The 14,865-nt window shown below is 43.3% G+C and overlaps 1 pseudogene; it reads right to left on the minus strand.

The window, feature by feature from the left end:
* Nucleotides 1-311: 311 nt before the first annotated feature.
* Nucleotides 312-1,589, minus strand: LOC132391076 (actin, cytoplasmic 1-like; annotated as a pseudogene).
* Between the last annotated feature and the right edge of the window lie 13,276 nt (nucleotides 1,590-14,865).

The following is a 14,865-nucleotide window of genomic DNA, read 5'->3' on the forward strand; positions in this document are numbered from 1 at the left end:
AAGGCAACATACAAAAGAATTTTTTACATAAATTAACTCACAGATGCATAAATTTACAGGTGTCAATGCAATTTTTTTTTGCAACTCAAAGTTTCAGCCCCATGAACTGCTGATAAGTGACAGGAACAGCAGGGTTAAGGCCTGAAATGCAATGTTTCAAACCCTGCAGGAATGGCAGCGAGACAGAAAGTGATTATTTGACAATCCAACAGTGCTCCTTATAAAACACTTCATACCAGCTTTCTGAAGGGGTGGTAAATTTCTTTTCAAGTAGGCTTGTACTTCCAGTATCATGAGGCTAGCATGAGGTGTAATTTACCTGGGCAAAAAAAAAAACAAAACCAAAAACTTTCCTCTTCAAAGTTTTGCAGCAAATGCTACACATTTGCCTGCAGTTCATTTAGAAGCATTTGCGGTGCACAATGGATGGGCCAGACTCATCGTATTTTTGCTTGCTGATCCGCATCTGCTGGAAGGTGGAGAGGTATCCAGGAGAGAACCTCCAATCCAGACGGAGTATTTACGTTCAGGTGGAGCAATGATCTTGATTTTCATGGTACTGGGAGCAAGGGATGTGATTTCCTTCTGCATTCTATCAGCAATGCCAGGGTACATGGTGGTACCACCAGACAATACTGTGTTAGCATAGAGATCTTTACGGATGTCAACATCACATTTCATGATAGAGTTGAAAGTAGTTTCATGGATGCCACATGATTCCATACCCAAGAAAGATGGCTGGAACAGAGCTTCACAACACCTGAACCTCTCGTTGCCAATGGTGATGACCTGACCATCAGGCAACTCATAGCTCTTCTCCAGGGAAGAGGAGGAAGCTGCAGTGGCCATTTCCTGTTCGAAGTCCAGGGCAACATAGCACAGTTTTTCTTTGATGTCACGGACAATTTCCCTTTCTGCTGTGGTGGTGAAGGAGTACCCTCTTTCTGTCAGAATCTTCATGAGGTAGTCTGTCAGGTCACGACCAGCCAGAACCAGACGCAGAATAGCATGGGGAAGTGCATAACCCTCATAAATGGGCACTGTATCGGTGACACCATCACCAGAATCCATGACAATACCAGTGGTACGCCCAGAGGCATATAGGGACAGCACAGCCTGGATGGCAACATACATGGCTGGTGTGTTGAAAGTCTCAAACATGATCTGTGCCATCTTCTCTCTGTTAGCTTTAGGGTTCAGTGGGGCTTCTGTGAGCAGGACGGGGTGTTCTTCAGGAGCAACACGGAGTTTATTGTAGAATGTGTGATGTCAAATCTTCTCCATGTCATCCCAGTTGGTGACAATGCCATGCTCAATTGGGTATTTCAGGGTAAGAATACCCCTTTTGCTCTGAGCTTCATCACCTACATAGCTATCTTTCTGGCCCATACCAACCATAACACCCTGATGTCTTGGGCGTCCAACAATAGAAGGGAAAACAGCACGGGGAGCATCATCTCCAGCAAAACCAGCCTTGCACATGCCAGAACCATTGTTTATGACAAGTGCAGCAATCTCATCATCTGCCATTTTAACTTTATAGTTGTTCTCAGGTTGACCACCACCAAATACGTCCTCTCGCTGGAGCTGCCGGAATGAGTGTCCTGAAGACACATATTGAATGTTTTAGGAACAACTTCTTTCTCTCTGCCATCAGATTTCTGAACAGTCCATGAACTCATGAATTCCACCTCTTTTGCACTGTTATTTATTTATTGTTTGTTTGTTTATATCATTATCAATGGCCAAGTGATTGGGTATACTTAATGCAGAGGTTGAAAAATTCTTGATTAGTCAGGGCATGAAGGGATGCTGGAGGAAGGTACGAGGTTGGCACTGAGAGTGAAAAAGGACCAGCCATGATGAAATGGCAAAGCAGACTCGATGGGCTAAATGGCCTAATTTGTGTTTTTATGATCTTATAGCTTCTCTGTTTATTGATTTATTCATTTATTTATTTGTTTATTGTTTGTAACTTATAATAATCCTGCACTGTACTGCTTCCACAAAAAAATTTATTTTACAACAGATCAACAGTTCAATGTAGATTTATTATGAAACTGCATATATGTTACCATATACAACCCTGAGATCCATTTTCTTGTGGGCATACTCAGTAAATCTATAGAATAATAACATTACAGAATCAGTGAAATAGCACACAACTTTGGCATTCAACCAGAGTTCAGAAGACAACAAACCATGCAAATACAAAATAGAAGAAATATGACAGTGTGGCAACCCACTCTCTGTGCATGCGAACCGGCTCACAAACAGCCCACACATGGGGAGAGACTTTTGTAATGCACCCCTGACATCATTTCTGCCCATAGAGGGCAGGAACAGTACTGAGTAAAAGCCAGCGCCGTGAAGTTTGAATAAACTAGCCTCGAGTGCAACTTACCGACTGAGTGTCATCACTTCTAGCTCTGTGTGTAGCACATCGCTACAACGGCCACTTATTTGAGCTCATCTGTGGAAACTGCTTAATTTCTACCCTTAATGACGCTCTTTTCCCTTCTCAATGTGGATGGGTTCTGTTGAAAGCCCTGACCTTGAGCTACACTAGAACTTCAGCTCTTTGCAACAATGGGATCCCCTCCTGTGGTTCATCAACTGGCCATTTTTGATATCCTACATATGTGGCCAAGAAAATGATTGCACCTTAGGGATTCTGAAGCTTTGTAGTCTTGGGGATGAGTTGATGCTATGCAGGAGGTGCCAACAGAAGCATCGCAGGAGGAAACAAACCCTAGGAAAAGCAGATTGACAGTTGGGGACTCTGCACTTTGATTGTGTTCTCTCTCTTTTTCTCTCTCTGTTGGGAGAGAGCTTGTTGCTGATTCTCAAGTTGGAGAATTTGGAGGAAAAAAAGCGATGCAGCAGATCACCGTAAATCAGCGAGTGGTTTTGTTTATGTTGCTCCTCTTCCTGTGAAAAGGTGACACCTTCCTGTCCCTTTATTAGGGAGAGAGAATATTAAATGAAACTATTGAATTATTGAAGTAAGCAATAAATATCGAGATCATGAGATGAAGAGTCATTGAATGAGAGTCCATTGGTTTTGGGAACATTTCAATAATGGAGCAAATGAAATTGAGAGAAGTTAGCCCCTTTGGTTCAAGAGTCTAATGGTTGAGAGGTAGAAACTGTTTCTGAACTATTGGGGTGAGTCCTGAGGCTCTTGTACCTTCTTCCTGATAATAGCAATAAGAAGAGAGCATGTCCTGGGTGGTGGAGATCCCTATTAATGGATGCTGCTTTCCAGCATTCCTGACAACAGTTCATGTAGATGTGTTCAATGGCTGGGAGGGCTTTACCCTTGATGGACTTAGACACATCCACTAAATTTTGTATGAATTTCTATTCAAGGGCATCAGTGTTTCCATACCAGGCTGTGATGCAGCCAGTCAATATACTCTCCACTACACATCTATAGAAGTTTGTTAAAGTTTTAGATGTCATGCTGAATCTTCACAAACTCCTAAGGAAGTAGTCAATGGTAATAAACTTGTTTTTGATTCTACTTCTGTTCATTAGGAGATAAGGTTGACATCTTAGCTGAATTTTTCTCAGCTCACTGTGGGTCTTTATTTGCAAATGATGCACTCTTCTTCCTGCTAGTTTTGTGGTTGGATTGAACTTCCTCAGCATTGTCTTCCTCTAACACACCCTAGTTGAAAAGTTCATAGCTATTTTCATTCCATTCTCTGTAGCCATGTCTTCTGCCCATTGTCATCTCTTGCTAATGAGCAAATTAGCAGTTCCATAATTTGGCTCTGTTGTATTCAATGGAACTGAATTTCAGCAGGAGTTTTCAAATGGATAGCACACATGGAGCAAAGTAAATCTTTAACTTTATCTTCTTGAGCATCTCAAGTGGATTTCTAGGACAGGTTGGGAGGGATGACCGACAGCAGAGATGGCTGAAGTTCCTGGGAATAGCTCACAAGGTGCAGGATAGATATGTCCCACAGAAGTTCTCAAATGGCAGGGGTAGGCAACCATGGCTGACAAAGGAAGTTAAGGACTGTATAAAAGTCAAGGAAAGGGAATATAAGTTAGTAAAATTGAATGGGAAATTGGATGACCATGAAGGTATTAAAATCCAACAAAAGACAACTAAAAAAGCTATAAGAAGGGAAAAGATGAAATATGAGGGTAGACAACCAATAATATAAAGCAGGATACTAATTTTTTTGGCTATATAAAGTGTAAAAAGGAAATGAGAGTTGATATTAGGCAACTGGAAAATGATGTTGGTGAGGTAGTAATGTGCAACAAATAAATGGCAGATGAACTTAATGGGTAATTTACATCAGTCTTCACTGTGGAAGACACTAGCTGTGTGTCAGAGGTCAGTTAGTGACAGAGAGTAGGAGTGATTGTCATTGCTATTACAAAGGAAAATTGCTAGGAAAACTGAAAGGTTTTAAGGTGGATAAGTCACCTGGACCAGACGGACTGCATCCCAGAACCCCAAGAGAGGTTGCTGAAGAGATATACAGATGAATTGGTCATGACCTTTCAAGAATCACTTTATTCTGGGATGGTCTTGGAGGACTGGAAGATTGCAAATGTCACTCCACTTTTTAAGAAGGGAGGAAGGCAAAAGAAAGGAAATTACAGGCCAGTTAGACTAACCTCAGTGGTTGGACAAATGTTGGAGTCTATTAATAAGAATGAGGCTTTGTGGTACTTGGAAACTATGTACCCTGCCATGAAGTGACTGTGGATAACCCAACCCAGGGAATGGTAAAGCAGGGTTGAGAACTGAGCTGTCCCGTTTGTCATCAGTGCGTGTGCACCCCCCCCCCCCATATGATGGAGCTGATAGGGAGGTGGATCCTCTAAGGGGATGGACTATGCGGAGGGCTGCTAGCAGCGGGTGTCACGCAAGAGGAGGAGCGGCTGGTATTGTCTGTTATATCTGTGATGAAGAGGGACATTTCAGGCAGGAGTGTGAATGATGGGAAACCCCTTGGAGAGTGAGCCACCGGGTACCTAAGCAGAGAGAGTCATTGGGAAAACTTAAAAGAGACCCAGTGAGGGGATAGCCTGGTGTATCGGTGGGAGCACATTCCCTGTAATATATCTAGGAACACCCTAAAGCAAAAAACCGTATTTCTGAAGGCTAAGTGGGGCCAAGCTCCAGTGTATCGCTACAGACAGAGGGTATTTTTGCTAGAGTCCAACTTGGTACAGGGTCGCAGGTCACTTTGCTGTACTGTTCATTTCATAACCAATATTTGACGTGTTTACCATTGACACCACTCAGTGCACTGGAGATCTGGGGTCCCAGTGTGGGTGATTATCCGTATGATGGTTATTTGCCAGTGAAACTGGAGTTTTTAGAGGCTGATATGGGAATGGTTGAGGTCTTTGATACATTAGCACTAGATTGCCCAGACCCCATTGAGAAGGTTTCAATTCTTTTAGAGACAAACACTCCTATTGTGAGGAGGCACGTGGGAGCCAGCAGGGAGAAAACTGGAGAGAGCTTCCTGAGAACGTTGTCCATTCACTCGGTGTTTGGAGCTGCTTTTGAGGAAATGTGTGGCTGCAGTGGGCCAGATAACGAGTTTAGATGAGGGACTGTGTGGTTTACCCAGTCCAAACCAATCATGTTATGGCACAGGGAAGTAGCGAGAGTGATGGGAAACCCCAAATTTCTTGGAATGCCCAAGGGCAAGGCCCTCTTGGTGGATGCTCCGGAAGACCACGGAGAGGAGTTGTTGGGAGTGCCTGTGGGGTACTGGTGAGGGCTGAACTGCAGAAGCCCTCGGTTGTACAGGTGAACAAGAAGATAGTGATTGTCAGGAACATTACAAAGAGGGGAGTCTCCTTCAAGCGGGGGATGCTCCTGGCGCATCTTTTCCCAGTGATGGTAATGTCTAGTGACCCTGTGAGACAAGTTGAGGAGAAACTATCTGAAAAAGGGGGAAAGTTGACCACTGGGTCATTCAATTTAAGGGACTCCTGTGAGTTGGAAGAGGAGGTTGATAGAGAAGATTTTGAAACTGGAAGGTGTCCCTTCCACTGATGAGTTTGATGTGGGTTGTTTCAAGAGCACTTGTCACACTATCTGGGCGACTGAGGATTCCCCGTTTAGAAAGAGGTCGCGGCAACTGGCCGCTGCAGTGCTGGAAGATGCTCGGCAGCATTTGTGTAAGTTGAAGGAAGCTGGGATCATCCCTGAGTCCAGAAGCCTCTGTGCCACCCCAATAGTAGTGGCCAGGAAGAAGACTGGGAAGGTACGGATGGTTATGTGTGGGCTATAGGTCTCTGAACAGGTGAATCATAGTCTCAGGGGTGGAGTAGCTATGGATCTGTCTAAGTTAGAGGTGGTGACAGCATGGAAAAGGCCCCAAACTGTGAGCACTTTGCTCTCATTCCTTGGGTTCCGTGGTTACTATCGGAGGTTCATGAAGTGCTATGTGAAATCGAGTCACCCTTTAAATCAGCTTCTGTGTGGCTCCCCTCCCTTGGGGAAGAAAGGGAGAAGGACAGAAGGATTGGAGGACTAAGAGTATCTTAGCTCTTCGGAGCCTTTTGGACTGAGGTGGGATGTGAAATGTGAAGAGGCTGAAGGAACTGCTGACCCAGGTGCCTGTGCTGGGGTTTGCAGACTCCTAGTTGTGTGTGTACTCCATACGGATGCCAGCAGAGACAGCTTAGGAGGTGTCCTGTATCAGGATAAGGGCACTGAGTTGCAGCCTGTTGCATTTGTCAGCCGGAACCTGTCACCCTATGATAAAAACTATCCCATACACAAGTTGGAGTTTCTGGCATTGAAGTGGGCTATGGTGGGTAAGTTGAGTGACTACCTCTATGGTGCCAAGTTTGAGGTGAGGACGGACAGCAATCCCCTAACTTATATCCTGACCTTGGCGAAATTGGATGCCACAGACCATCGGTAGTTGGCAGTGTTGTCTGCCTATGATTTGAGCCTGAAGTACTGGCCAGGAAGTAGGAACATTGATGCTGATGTTTAGTCCTGACGTATACATGAAGGGTTGGACAGGGACGAAGAGTGGGAGAACGTTCCGACCCCAGGAGTGAAAGCCACGTGCCGCTTTGCCATCATGGTGAAGGTGGACGAATGGCCAGTGAGGATCGAGCAGTAGATCAAGTGGGGGCTTCTGATGATGCCGTTCCACAGGTTTACTGTAAACTGACTGCTCTGAAGACAAACCAGTTACTGGAATTGAGTCCTGGAGAGGTGCCAGCTGTTCAGCAAGATGACTCGGGCATCTGTACCATTTGGTCAGCGGGCATAAGCGGTGACATGGCCTAAGTGGAGAGATGAGACAAGCTGTGGTGCCTCCATTACTGAGAGAACAGCCCAGATTGGAGTTGAGGAACCAGATCCTATATGGGATCACACCACCTCTAGACCAACCTCAGTGATTCCAGCTGGTTCTGCCTGAAAAGTATCGGAGGATTGTTTTGAAGTCACTTCATGATGATTCTGGACGTTTGGCGGTTGAAAAGACCTATGGATTGCTCAGAGATCGGTTCTACTGGCCCCGAATGAAGCCGGAGGTTGAAGAATACTGCATACGGAGGAAGAGTGTGGGGCCCCTTGACCTGGTATGTGTTGATTGTCTGTCAATACAGGCAGGTGTCAGCAACATGGCGAATGTCTTAGTAATCATGGGTCACTGCACCAGATCTGCGCAAGCTTTCCCTACCAAGGATCAGAGGGCATCCAAGGTGGCCAAAGTGTTGTGGGAGAAGTTATTATGGCCTCCCTAGGTGGATACATAGTGATCAGGGACATGAGTTCCACAAAGCCAACAAAAAGCCCCTCTACCCTTCTTACCCATCCCTTATTTATTTATTTATTTATTTATTTATTTATTTATTTCCCCCTTTTTTTCTCTTTTCTCTCTTTTTCTCTCTCTCTGCCCCTCTCACAATCACTCCTCGCCTGTTCTCCATTTCCCTCTGGTGCTCACCTCCCCCTTTCTTTCTCCCTAGGCCTCCTGCCCCATGATCCTCTCCTTTCTTCAGCTGTGTATCCCTTTTGCCAATCAACTTTCCAGCTCTTAGCTTCACCCCTCCCCGTCCTGTCTTCTCCTATCATTTTGCATTTCCCTCTCCCCTCCCATTTTCAAATCTCTTACTATCTCTTCTTTCAGTTAGTCCTGATGAAGGGTCTCAGCCCAAAACGTCGACTGTACTTCTTCATACAGATGCTGCCTGGCCTGTTGCGTTCCATCAGCATTTTGTGTGTGTTGCTTAAATTTCCAGCATCTGAAGAATTCCTCGTTTTTGAGGTTTTAAGGTGGATAAGTCACCTGGACCAGATGAACTACATCCCAGAGTCCCGAGAGAGGTTGCTGAGGAGATATACAGATGAATTGGTCATGACCTTTCAAGAATCACTTGATTCTGGGATAGTCTCGGAGGACTGGAAGATCGCAAATGTCACTCCACTCTTTAAGAAGGGAGGAAAGCAAAAGAAAGGAAATTATAGGCCAGTTAGCCTACCTCAGTGGTTGGGCAAGTGTAGGAGTCTGCTATTAAGGATGAGGTTTTGGGGAACTTGGGGTAACAAGTCAAAGTCAGCATTGCTTCTTCAAGGGAAATATTGCCTGACAAATCTGTTAGAGTTCTTCAAGAAAATAACAAGCAGGGTGAACAAAGGAGAGGCAGTGGATGTCATTTACCGTACTTGGATTTTCAGAAGGCATTTGATAAGGTGCTACACATGAGGCTGCTTAATAAGATAAAATCCTATGTTGCTACAAAAAAGATACTGGCATGGATAGAGGAATGGCTGACAGGCAGGAGACAGTAAGTGGGAATAAAGGAGACCTTTTCTGGTTGGCTGTCAGTGACTAGTGGTGTTCCTCAGGGGTCAGTGTTGGGACTGCGACTTTTCACATTATTTGTCAATGATTTAGATAATGAATTGATGGCTTTGCAGATGATATGAAGACAGGTGGAGTGATAGGCTGTTCTGAGGAAGCAATGTGATTTCAGTAGGACAGACAAATTGGAAGAATGGACAAAAAAGACACAGATGGAACAGCGCTGGGAAATATATGATAATGCTTTTTGGTAAAAGGAACAATAGTACAAACCGTTATCTAAATGAGGAGAAAATTCAAACATCAGAGTTGGAAAGGGACCTAGGAGTCCTCGTGCAAGACCCCAGCATGTTAATTTACAGGTTGAGTCTGTGGTAAAGAAGGCAAATGCGATGCTGGCACTTATTTCAAGGGGAATAGAATGTAAAAGCAAGGAGAAAGTGCTGAGGCTTTAGAAGACACTAGTCAGGCCGCACGGAGTAATATCAACAGTTTTGGACTCCACATCTCAGAAAGGATGTGATTTCATTGGAGAGAGTTCAGAGAAGGTTCACAAGGATGATTCCAAGAATGAAATGTTTAACATATGAGAAGAGTTTGGCAGTTTTGGGCCTGTATTCACTGGAATTCAGAAGAATGCAGTAGGGATCTCATTGAAAGCTATCAAATGCTGAAAGGACTAGATAGGGTGGATGTGGAGAGGATGTTTCCGATGGTAGGGGCATCCAGAACTAGAGGGCACAACCTCAAATTTGAAGGGCGACCTTTTAGAATGGAGGTAAGAAGGAATTTTTTTAGCCAGAGAGTAGTAAATCTGTGGAATGCTCTGCCACAGACTGTGGTGAAGGCCAAACCCATGGGTATATTTAATGCAGAAGTTGATAGTTTTACTGATTGGTCAGGGCATCAAAGAATATGGCAAGAATTATGGGGTTAAGTGTGATCTGGGATCAGCCTTGATGGAATGGCAGAGCAGACTGGATGGGCTGAATGGTCTATTTCTGCTCCTATGTCTTATGGTCTTTTGGTCTAAATGGTCGGTTTCTTTACCCATGACTCTAATATCTGTTATTATTGTTTCTAGCGGGTTTGAGATATTAGAGAGATGAGCCATTTTAAAAGTTTCATAAAAAAGGCCACATGGCTGTGAAATAATTCTTTATTGGATGGATGAATATTACCTGGGAAAATATGAGAAATCCAATTCTTTTATCTTTTGGGTCCTTAATCTTCTTAACATCTTGGATTACTGGTATAAGATGACACTATCCAAGATGTGTAACAGCTTGCTGGCAGTTTGAAAGCAAATGAATTTGATTTAGAACAGTATTAATAAATCATTTTTTGAAGTTTATTGTGGTAAACTATCACCACAAACAATGAAGAGGCAAGTGAGGGCAAAGTGAACTCGAGGGGTGTGCCCTGCTGATGCGCTGCAAGAACGATGCACCTGAAGTTGGAGCCCCGGTGGTTGAAGTGGATGATTCAGAGGGCAGTAAGTGGGATGGAGGAGTTCTGATGCCCATTCAACTAATCTGCATGCAAGTGTGGATCACTCCAAGTGCTGAGTTGATTTGGAAAGGTCGAGAAAGGTTTCTTCGAAAGCAAAATCCAGGTCCAAAGCAAATTGCTGGGTGGCGTGTACTTGGCCCAGAGTGATTCGGCGTGATGATGCCCAGGTCCTAATGTGATGTACATTGTGCTGTTTTGTCAATGTAAACGCCACCCAGATAGACTAGGAAAGGAGGGTGTTGAGCGCTGGATGATGTTGGACTGCTCTAAGTGCCAAGCTGATTTAGAGAGGTCAAGAATGGCCTCTCCAACAGGGAAATGTAGGCCCAGAATGATTCACTATGGTAGGGCCGCCGTCCTAGTTCAAGGCTCATACAATTTAAATGCCAGCCCAGATAGCCTCATCTGTCCGTGACGCCGGCCACCGCACTTCATGTCTGCGAACTTTGTGGTGATTTCCCGGCTAATATGATGAACGGAATACTGAGGCTTTGGGCCTGCTCCAGGTTGCTCTGGGGATTTGGACTTACTTTGGTTCGGAATGCCATTGGTGTTGCTCGCTTCTATTGTTTGCATGATCCCTTCTGATTTTTTTTCTCTTTCTCTGTGGGCCAGTTTAGCAAACAAATACCAAGGTTGTATAAATTATACATTCTTTGATAATGAATGCACTCTGAATCTTTGAACATCCATTTGAAAAGTTAACACAACTTGACATCAGATCGCTAATTCAGAACAATACTGCTATTAATTTTCAAGTACAGAGATGATGCAGTTATCACATGGTTACATTTGTTTCCATAAACATAATGGGTCAACCAATTGGACACAGGTCACCCAAACCTTCAATTAGTTGATTCTTAAAAACCATGCTGTTAACAAATTTTAGGTAAATACACATTACTTGAAAAGAAGCCTTTGGAGGAATCTGTAGAAATGCCAAATGCTAAAGGACATGTATTTAAGGTGAGGTGAAAAGTTTAAAGGAACCCTACACCTTAACACAAAAACTGGTAGGAGCCTGGAATTGGCTGCTGGGGTCATGCTGTAAAAAGATATGTTGGTGGCATTTAAGAGGCTTTTCAACTGACAGATAAATAGGCGGTGAATTCAGGGATATGGTTCTTAGGTAGGCAGAAGAAATTTAGTTTCACTTGTCATGGTGGACCGAAAGGTCTGTTCCTCCGCTGTACCATTCTCTTAATCTGATAAAGACCTCAGTGTTGCCTTCAGAGAATACAATTGATAACTGATGTTTGCTTGCATGGTTGATATTAAGTTAGAAGATTAAAATGGAAAGGAGGAACAGGAAATATTGAATAAAACATAAACATTTCTCTTCATAAGAGTTTTAGCTAATACCCCAAATGAGGACTCCAAAATGAAGAGTCACCAGATCTTCACCAATAGTTCAAGTAGGGCAATCAGGACAATTTCTTGATAAAGAAAAGCAGATAAAAGATACATCTTATTATCAAGCATAGCAGTCAATTCAATTAACAAGGGACTGCCAAAGAGAAAGTTACATATAATAGAAAAGGTAATATTAGTGGGGTTAGATTATGAGGAGGTACTTAGAAACTCATGTGGAACACCAACATCAACTAGTTGGGGAGAAGGACTTGCCCCAAGCTGTAAATTGTATCCCAATTCCATATCATAAAGTAAATAATACAAGAATGCCACATAAATTTATAAGATAAAGGATAATTTTGGAGTGGAGGAGTAATGTGATAGAATTGTACAGAATTATGAAGGGATTTGATAAGGTAAATTATAATAAGCTTTTTTCCTACAGCAAGGCATCTATAAACGGAGTGGATTATTTAAGGTAAGACTTTGAAAAAGGATTTTTAGAAATGTTTCACCCAGTGCTTGTTTGGGATTTGGAACTCAATACCTGAGAAACAGTCTTTCATGTCATTTAAGAACTATATAGGCAAGCATTTGAATAGAAGGTTACAGTCCGTGGTAAATGGGACTTGTTTTGATGGGTATTCAGATTCAGATTTACTTATTTATCACAGGTACATCAAAAATACAGTGAAGTATGTTTCTCTCAATCTCCTCACGAACTACTTTCAATTCCCTGCCCTTGATCACTTAATTTTCACCATGGATGTCCAGTCTCTTACACTTCTATCTCCCTTCAAGAAGGCCTTAAAGCTCCCCACTTCTTTCTCAATAAAAGAGCCAACCTGTTCCCCTCCAGAGCCACCCTCCTCCATCTGGCAGAATTGGTCTTCACTCTCAACAATTTTTCTTTTGGCTTCTCCCACTTACTCCAGACTCAAAGGGTAGCCATGGGTACCCACATGGGCCCCAGTTACGCCTGCTTTTTTGTTGGCTACATTGAACAGTCCACGTTCCATGCCTTCCCTGATAATGTTTCCCAACTCGTAAATGATGACTTTGATGACTGCATTGGTGCTGCTTCATTCACCCATACTGAGCTTGTCAATTTCATCAACTTGCCCTCCAACTTCCACCCTGCCCTTAAATTCACTTGATCCATTTCTGACACCTCTCTTCTTCTCAATCTCTTTGTCTCCATCTTTGGAGATAAACACTTAACCAACATCTTTTATAAACCTTCTGATTTGCATGGTTATTGTGACTATACCTCTTCCCACCATGTGTCCAAAAAAGTGCTATTCCCTTTTCTCAATTCCTTTATCTCCACTGCATCTGGTCCCGGGATGAAGCTTTTCTTTCCAGCACAACAGAGATGTCCTCCTTCTTCAAAGAATGGTGTTTCCTTTCTTCTGCCATTGACACTGTCCTCAGCCGCTTCACCTCTATTTCCCAGACATTCACAAACACCCCAACTTCCTGCAGCCTTAACAGTGATTAGAGTTCCCTTTGTGTTTACCTAGCACCCCATGATCCTTTGCATACAACACATCCCTCTCCACAACTTCACCATTCCCAAAGATCGTACCACCAAATGCGTCTTTACCTTTCCCCCACTCTCTTCTTTCCTCAGGGATCACTCCCTCTATGATTCCCTTGTTTATTCATCCCTCCCCACGAATCACCCACCCGACGCTTATCCCTGCAAGTGGCCAAAGTGCTACACCTGCCTACTCACCTCCTCCATCACCTCCATTCAGGATTCCAATCAGTCCTTCCGGGTGAGACAACATTTCACCTGCGAATCTGCCTGTGTTGTCTATTGTGTCGGGTGCTCCTGAAGCAGTCTCCTCTACGTTGGTGAGACATGCCATTAATTGGGGAATGCTTCATTGAGCACTTCCATTCTATCTGCCAAAATCATAACTTTCCAGTGGCTCAACTTTTTAATTCAGTTTCCCACTTCAGTTCTAACATGTCGGTCCATGGCCTCCTTTTGTGTCATGATGAGGCCACCTCAGGGTGGAGGAGCAATGCCTTACATTTCATCTGGGTAGCCTCCAACCTGATAGCATGAATATCAATTTCTTCTTCCAGTCAAAAAAGTCCCTCTTTCTCCCCTCTTCTTCTATTCCCTACTCTGGCCTCTTACTTATTCTCAGCTGCTTATCATCTCTCCAAGGTCCCCTCCTCCTTCCCTTTCTCCTCTGGTCCACTTTCCTTTCCTATTAGATTCCTTTATCTCCAGTCCTTTACATTTCCCTCCCACCTGGCTTCACCTCACACCTTCTAGTTATTCTTCTGCCCTTCCCCCCACCGTTTTATTCGGGTGTCTTCCCCCTTTCATTCCAGCCCTTAAAAAAGGCCTCAGGCCGACATATTGACTGTTTGTACATCTCCATAGATGCTGCATGACATGTTGAGTTGCTCCAGCATCTTGTGTGTGTTGCAAATGAGTCTCAATGTTGTATATGATAATATGTATACACTTTGTTAGTAAAGTTACTTTGAACTTTGAAGAGAGCCAAAATATTGAGATAATGTTCATAAGTTCATTGACCATTCAGAAATCTGATTGTGGAGGCTCTTGTACCTCCTTCTTGGCAGTAGCAATGAGAATAAGGAATATCCTGGGTAGTGGGTGTCCGTAATGATGAATACTGTCTTTTTCTGATTGTAATGGGAAACTATTTCTTTAATATGAAGGTTTTCTTCTCAAGTGACCTCCTCCATTTTTTTGCGTTGTTATCATAAATAATTATACACTGCTGCTGGCAGTAAACTTTTCAGTCCATCAAAGGACTTTTCAGTCCTTGATGAACTTTGCTTGTTATAAACAGAAATTCATTGCAATAGACCAAGATAGAACCTAACCTACACTGAGCGGAGAAGTTAACTGAGTTATTCTGAAAGGGAAGTTGCTAGTTATTTCAGAAAGCAAATTAACAACTGATAGTTTCCACCTGAACCACAGAAACAACCAGTTTTACATCGCATTTGAATTACTTATGGGGGACTTCAAGGTCTGCTCAATGTTTTCGATCATTTGCTTTCAACCTTGGTTTATTTGTGACCTAACTCCATTGCATTCTCCTCCTCCAACTCCAAATTTCTTAACAACTACAACTATCATGTCTCTGATTTCAAAACTAAATTAGTATCTTTACTTGCAAAATGGACT

The sequence above is a fragment of the Hypanus sabinus genome, chromosome 3, assembly GCF_030144855.1.
Source record: "Hypanus sabinus isolate sHypSab1 chromosome 3, sHypSab1.hap1, whole genome shotgun sequence".
Taxonomy (NCBI): Eukaryota; Metazoa; Chordata; class Chondrichthyes; order Myliobatiformes; family Dasyatidae; genus Hypanus; species Hypanus sabinus.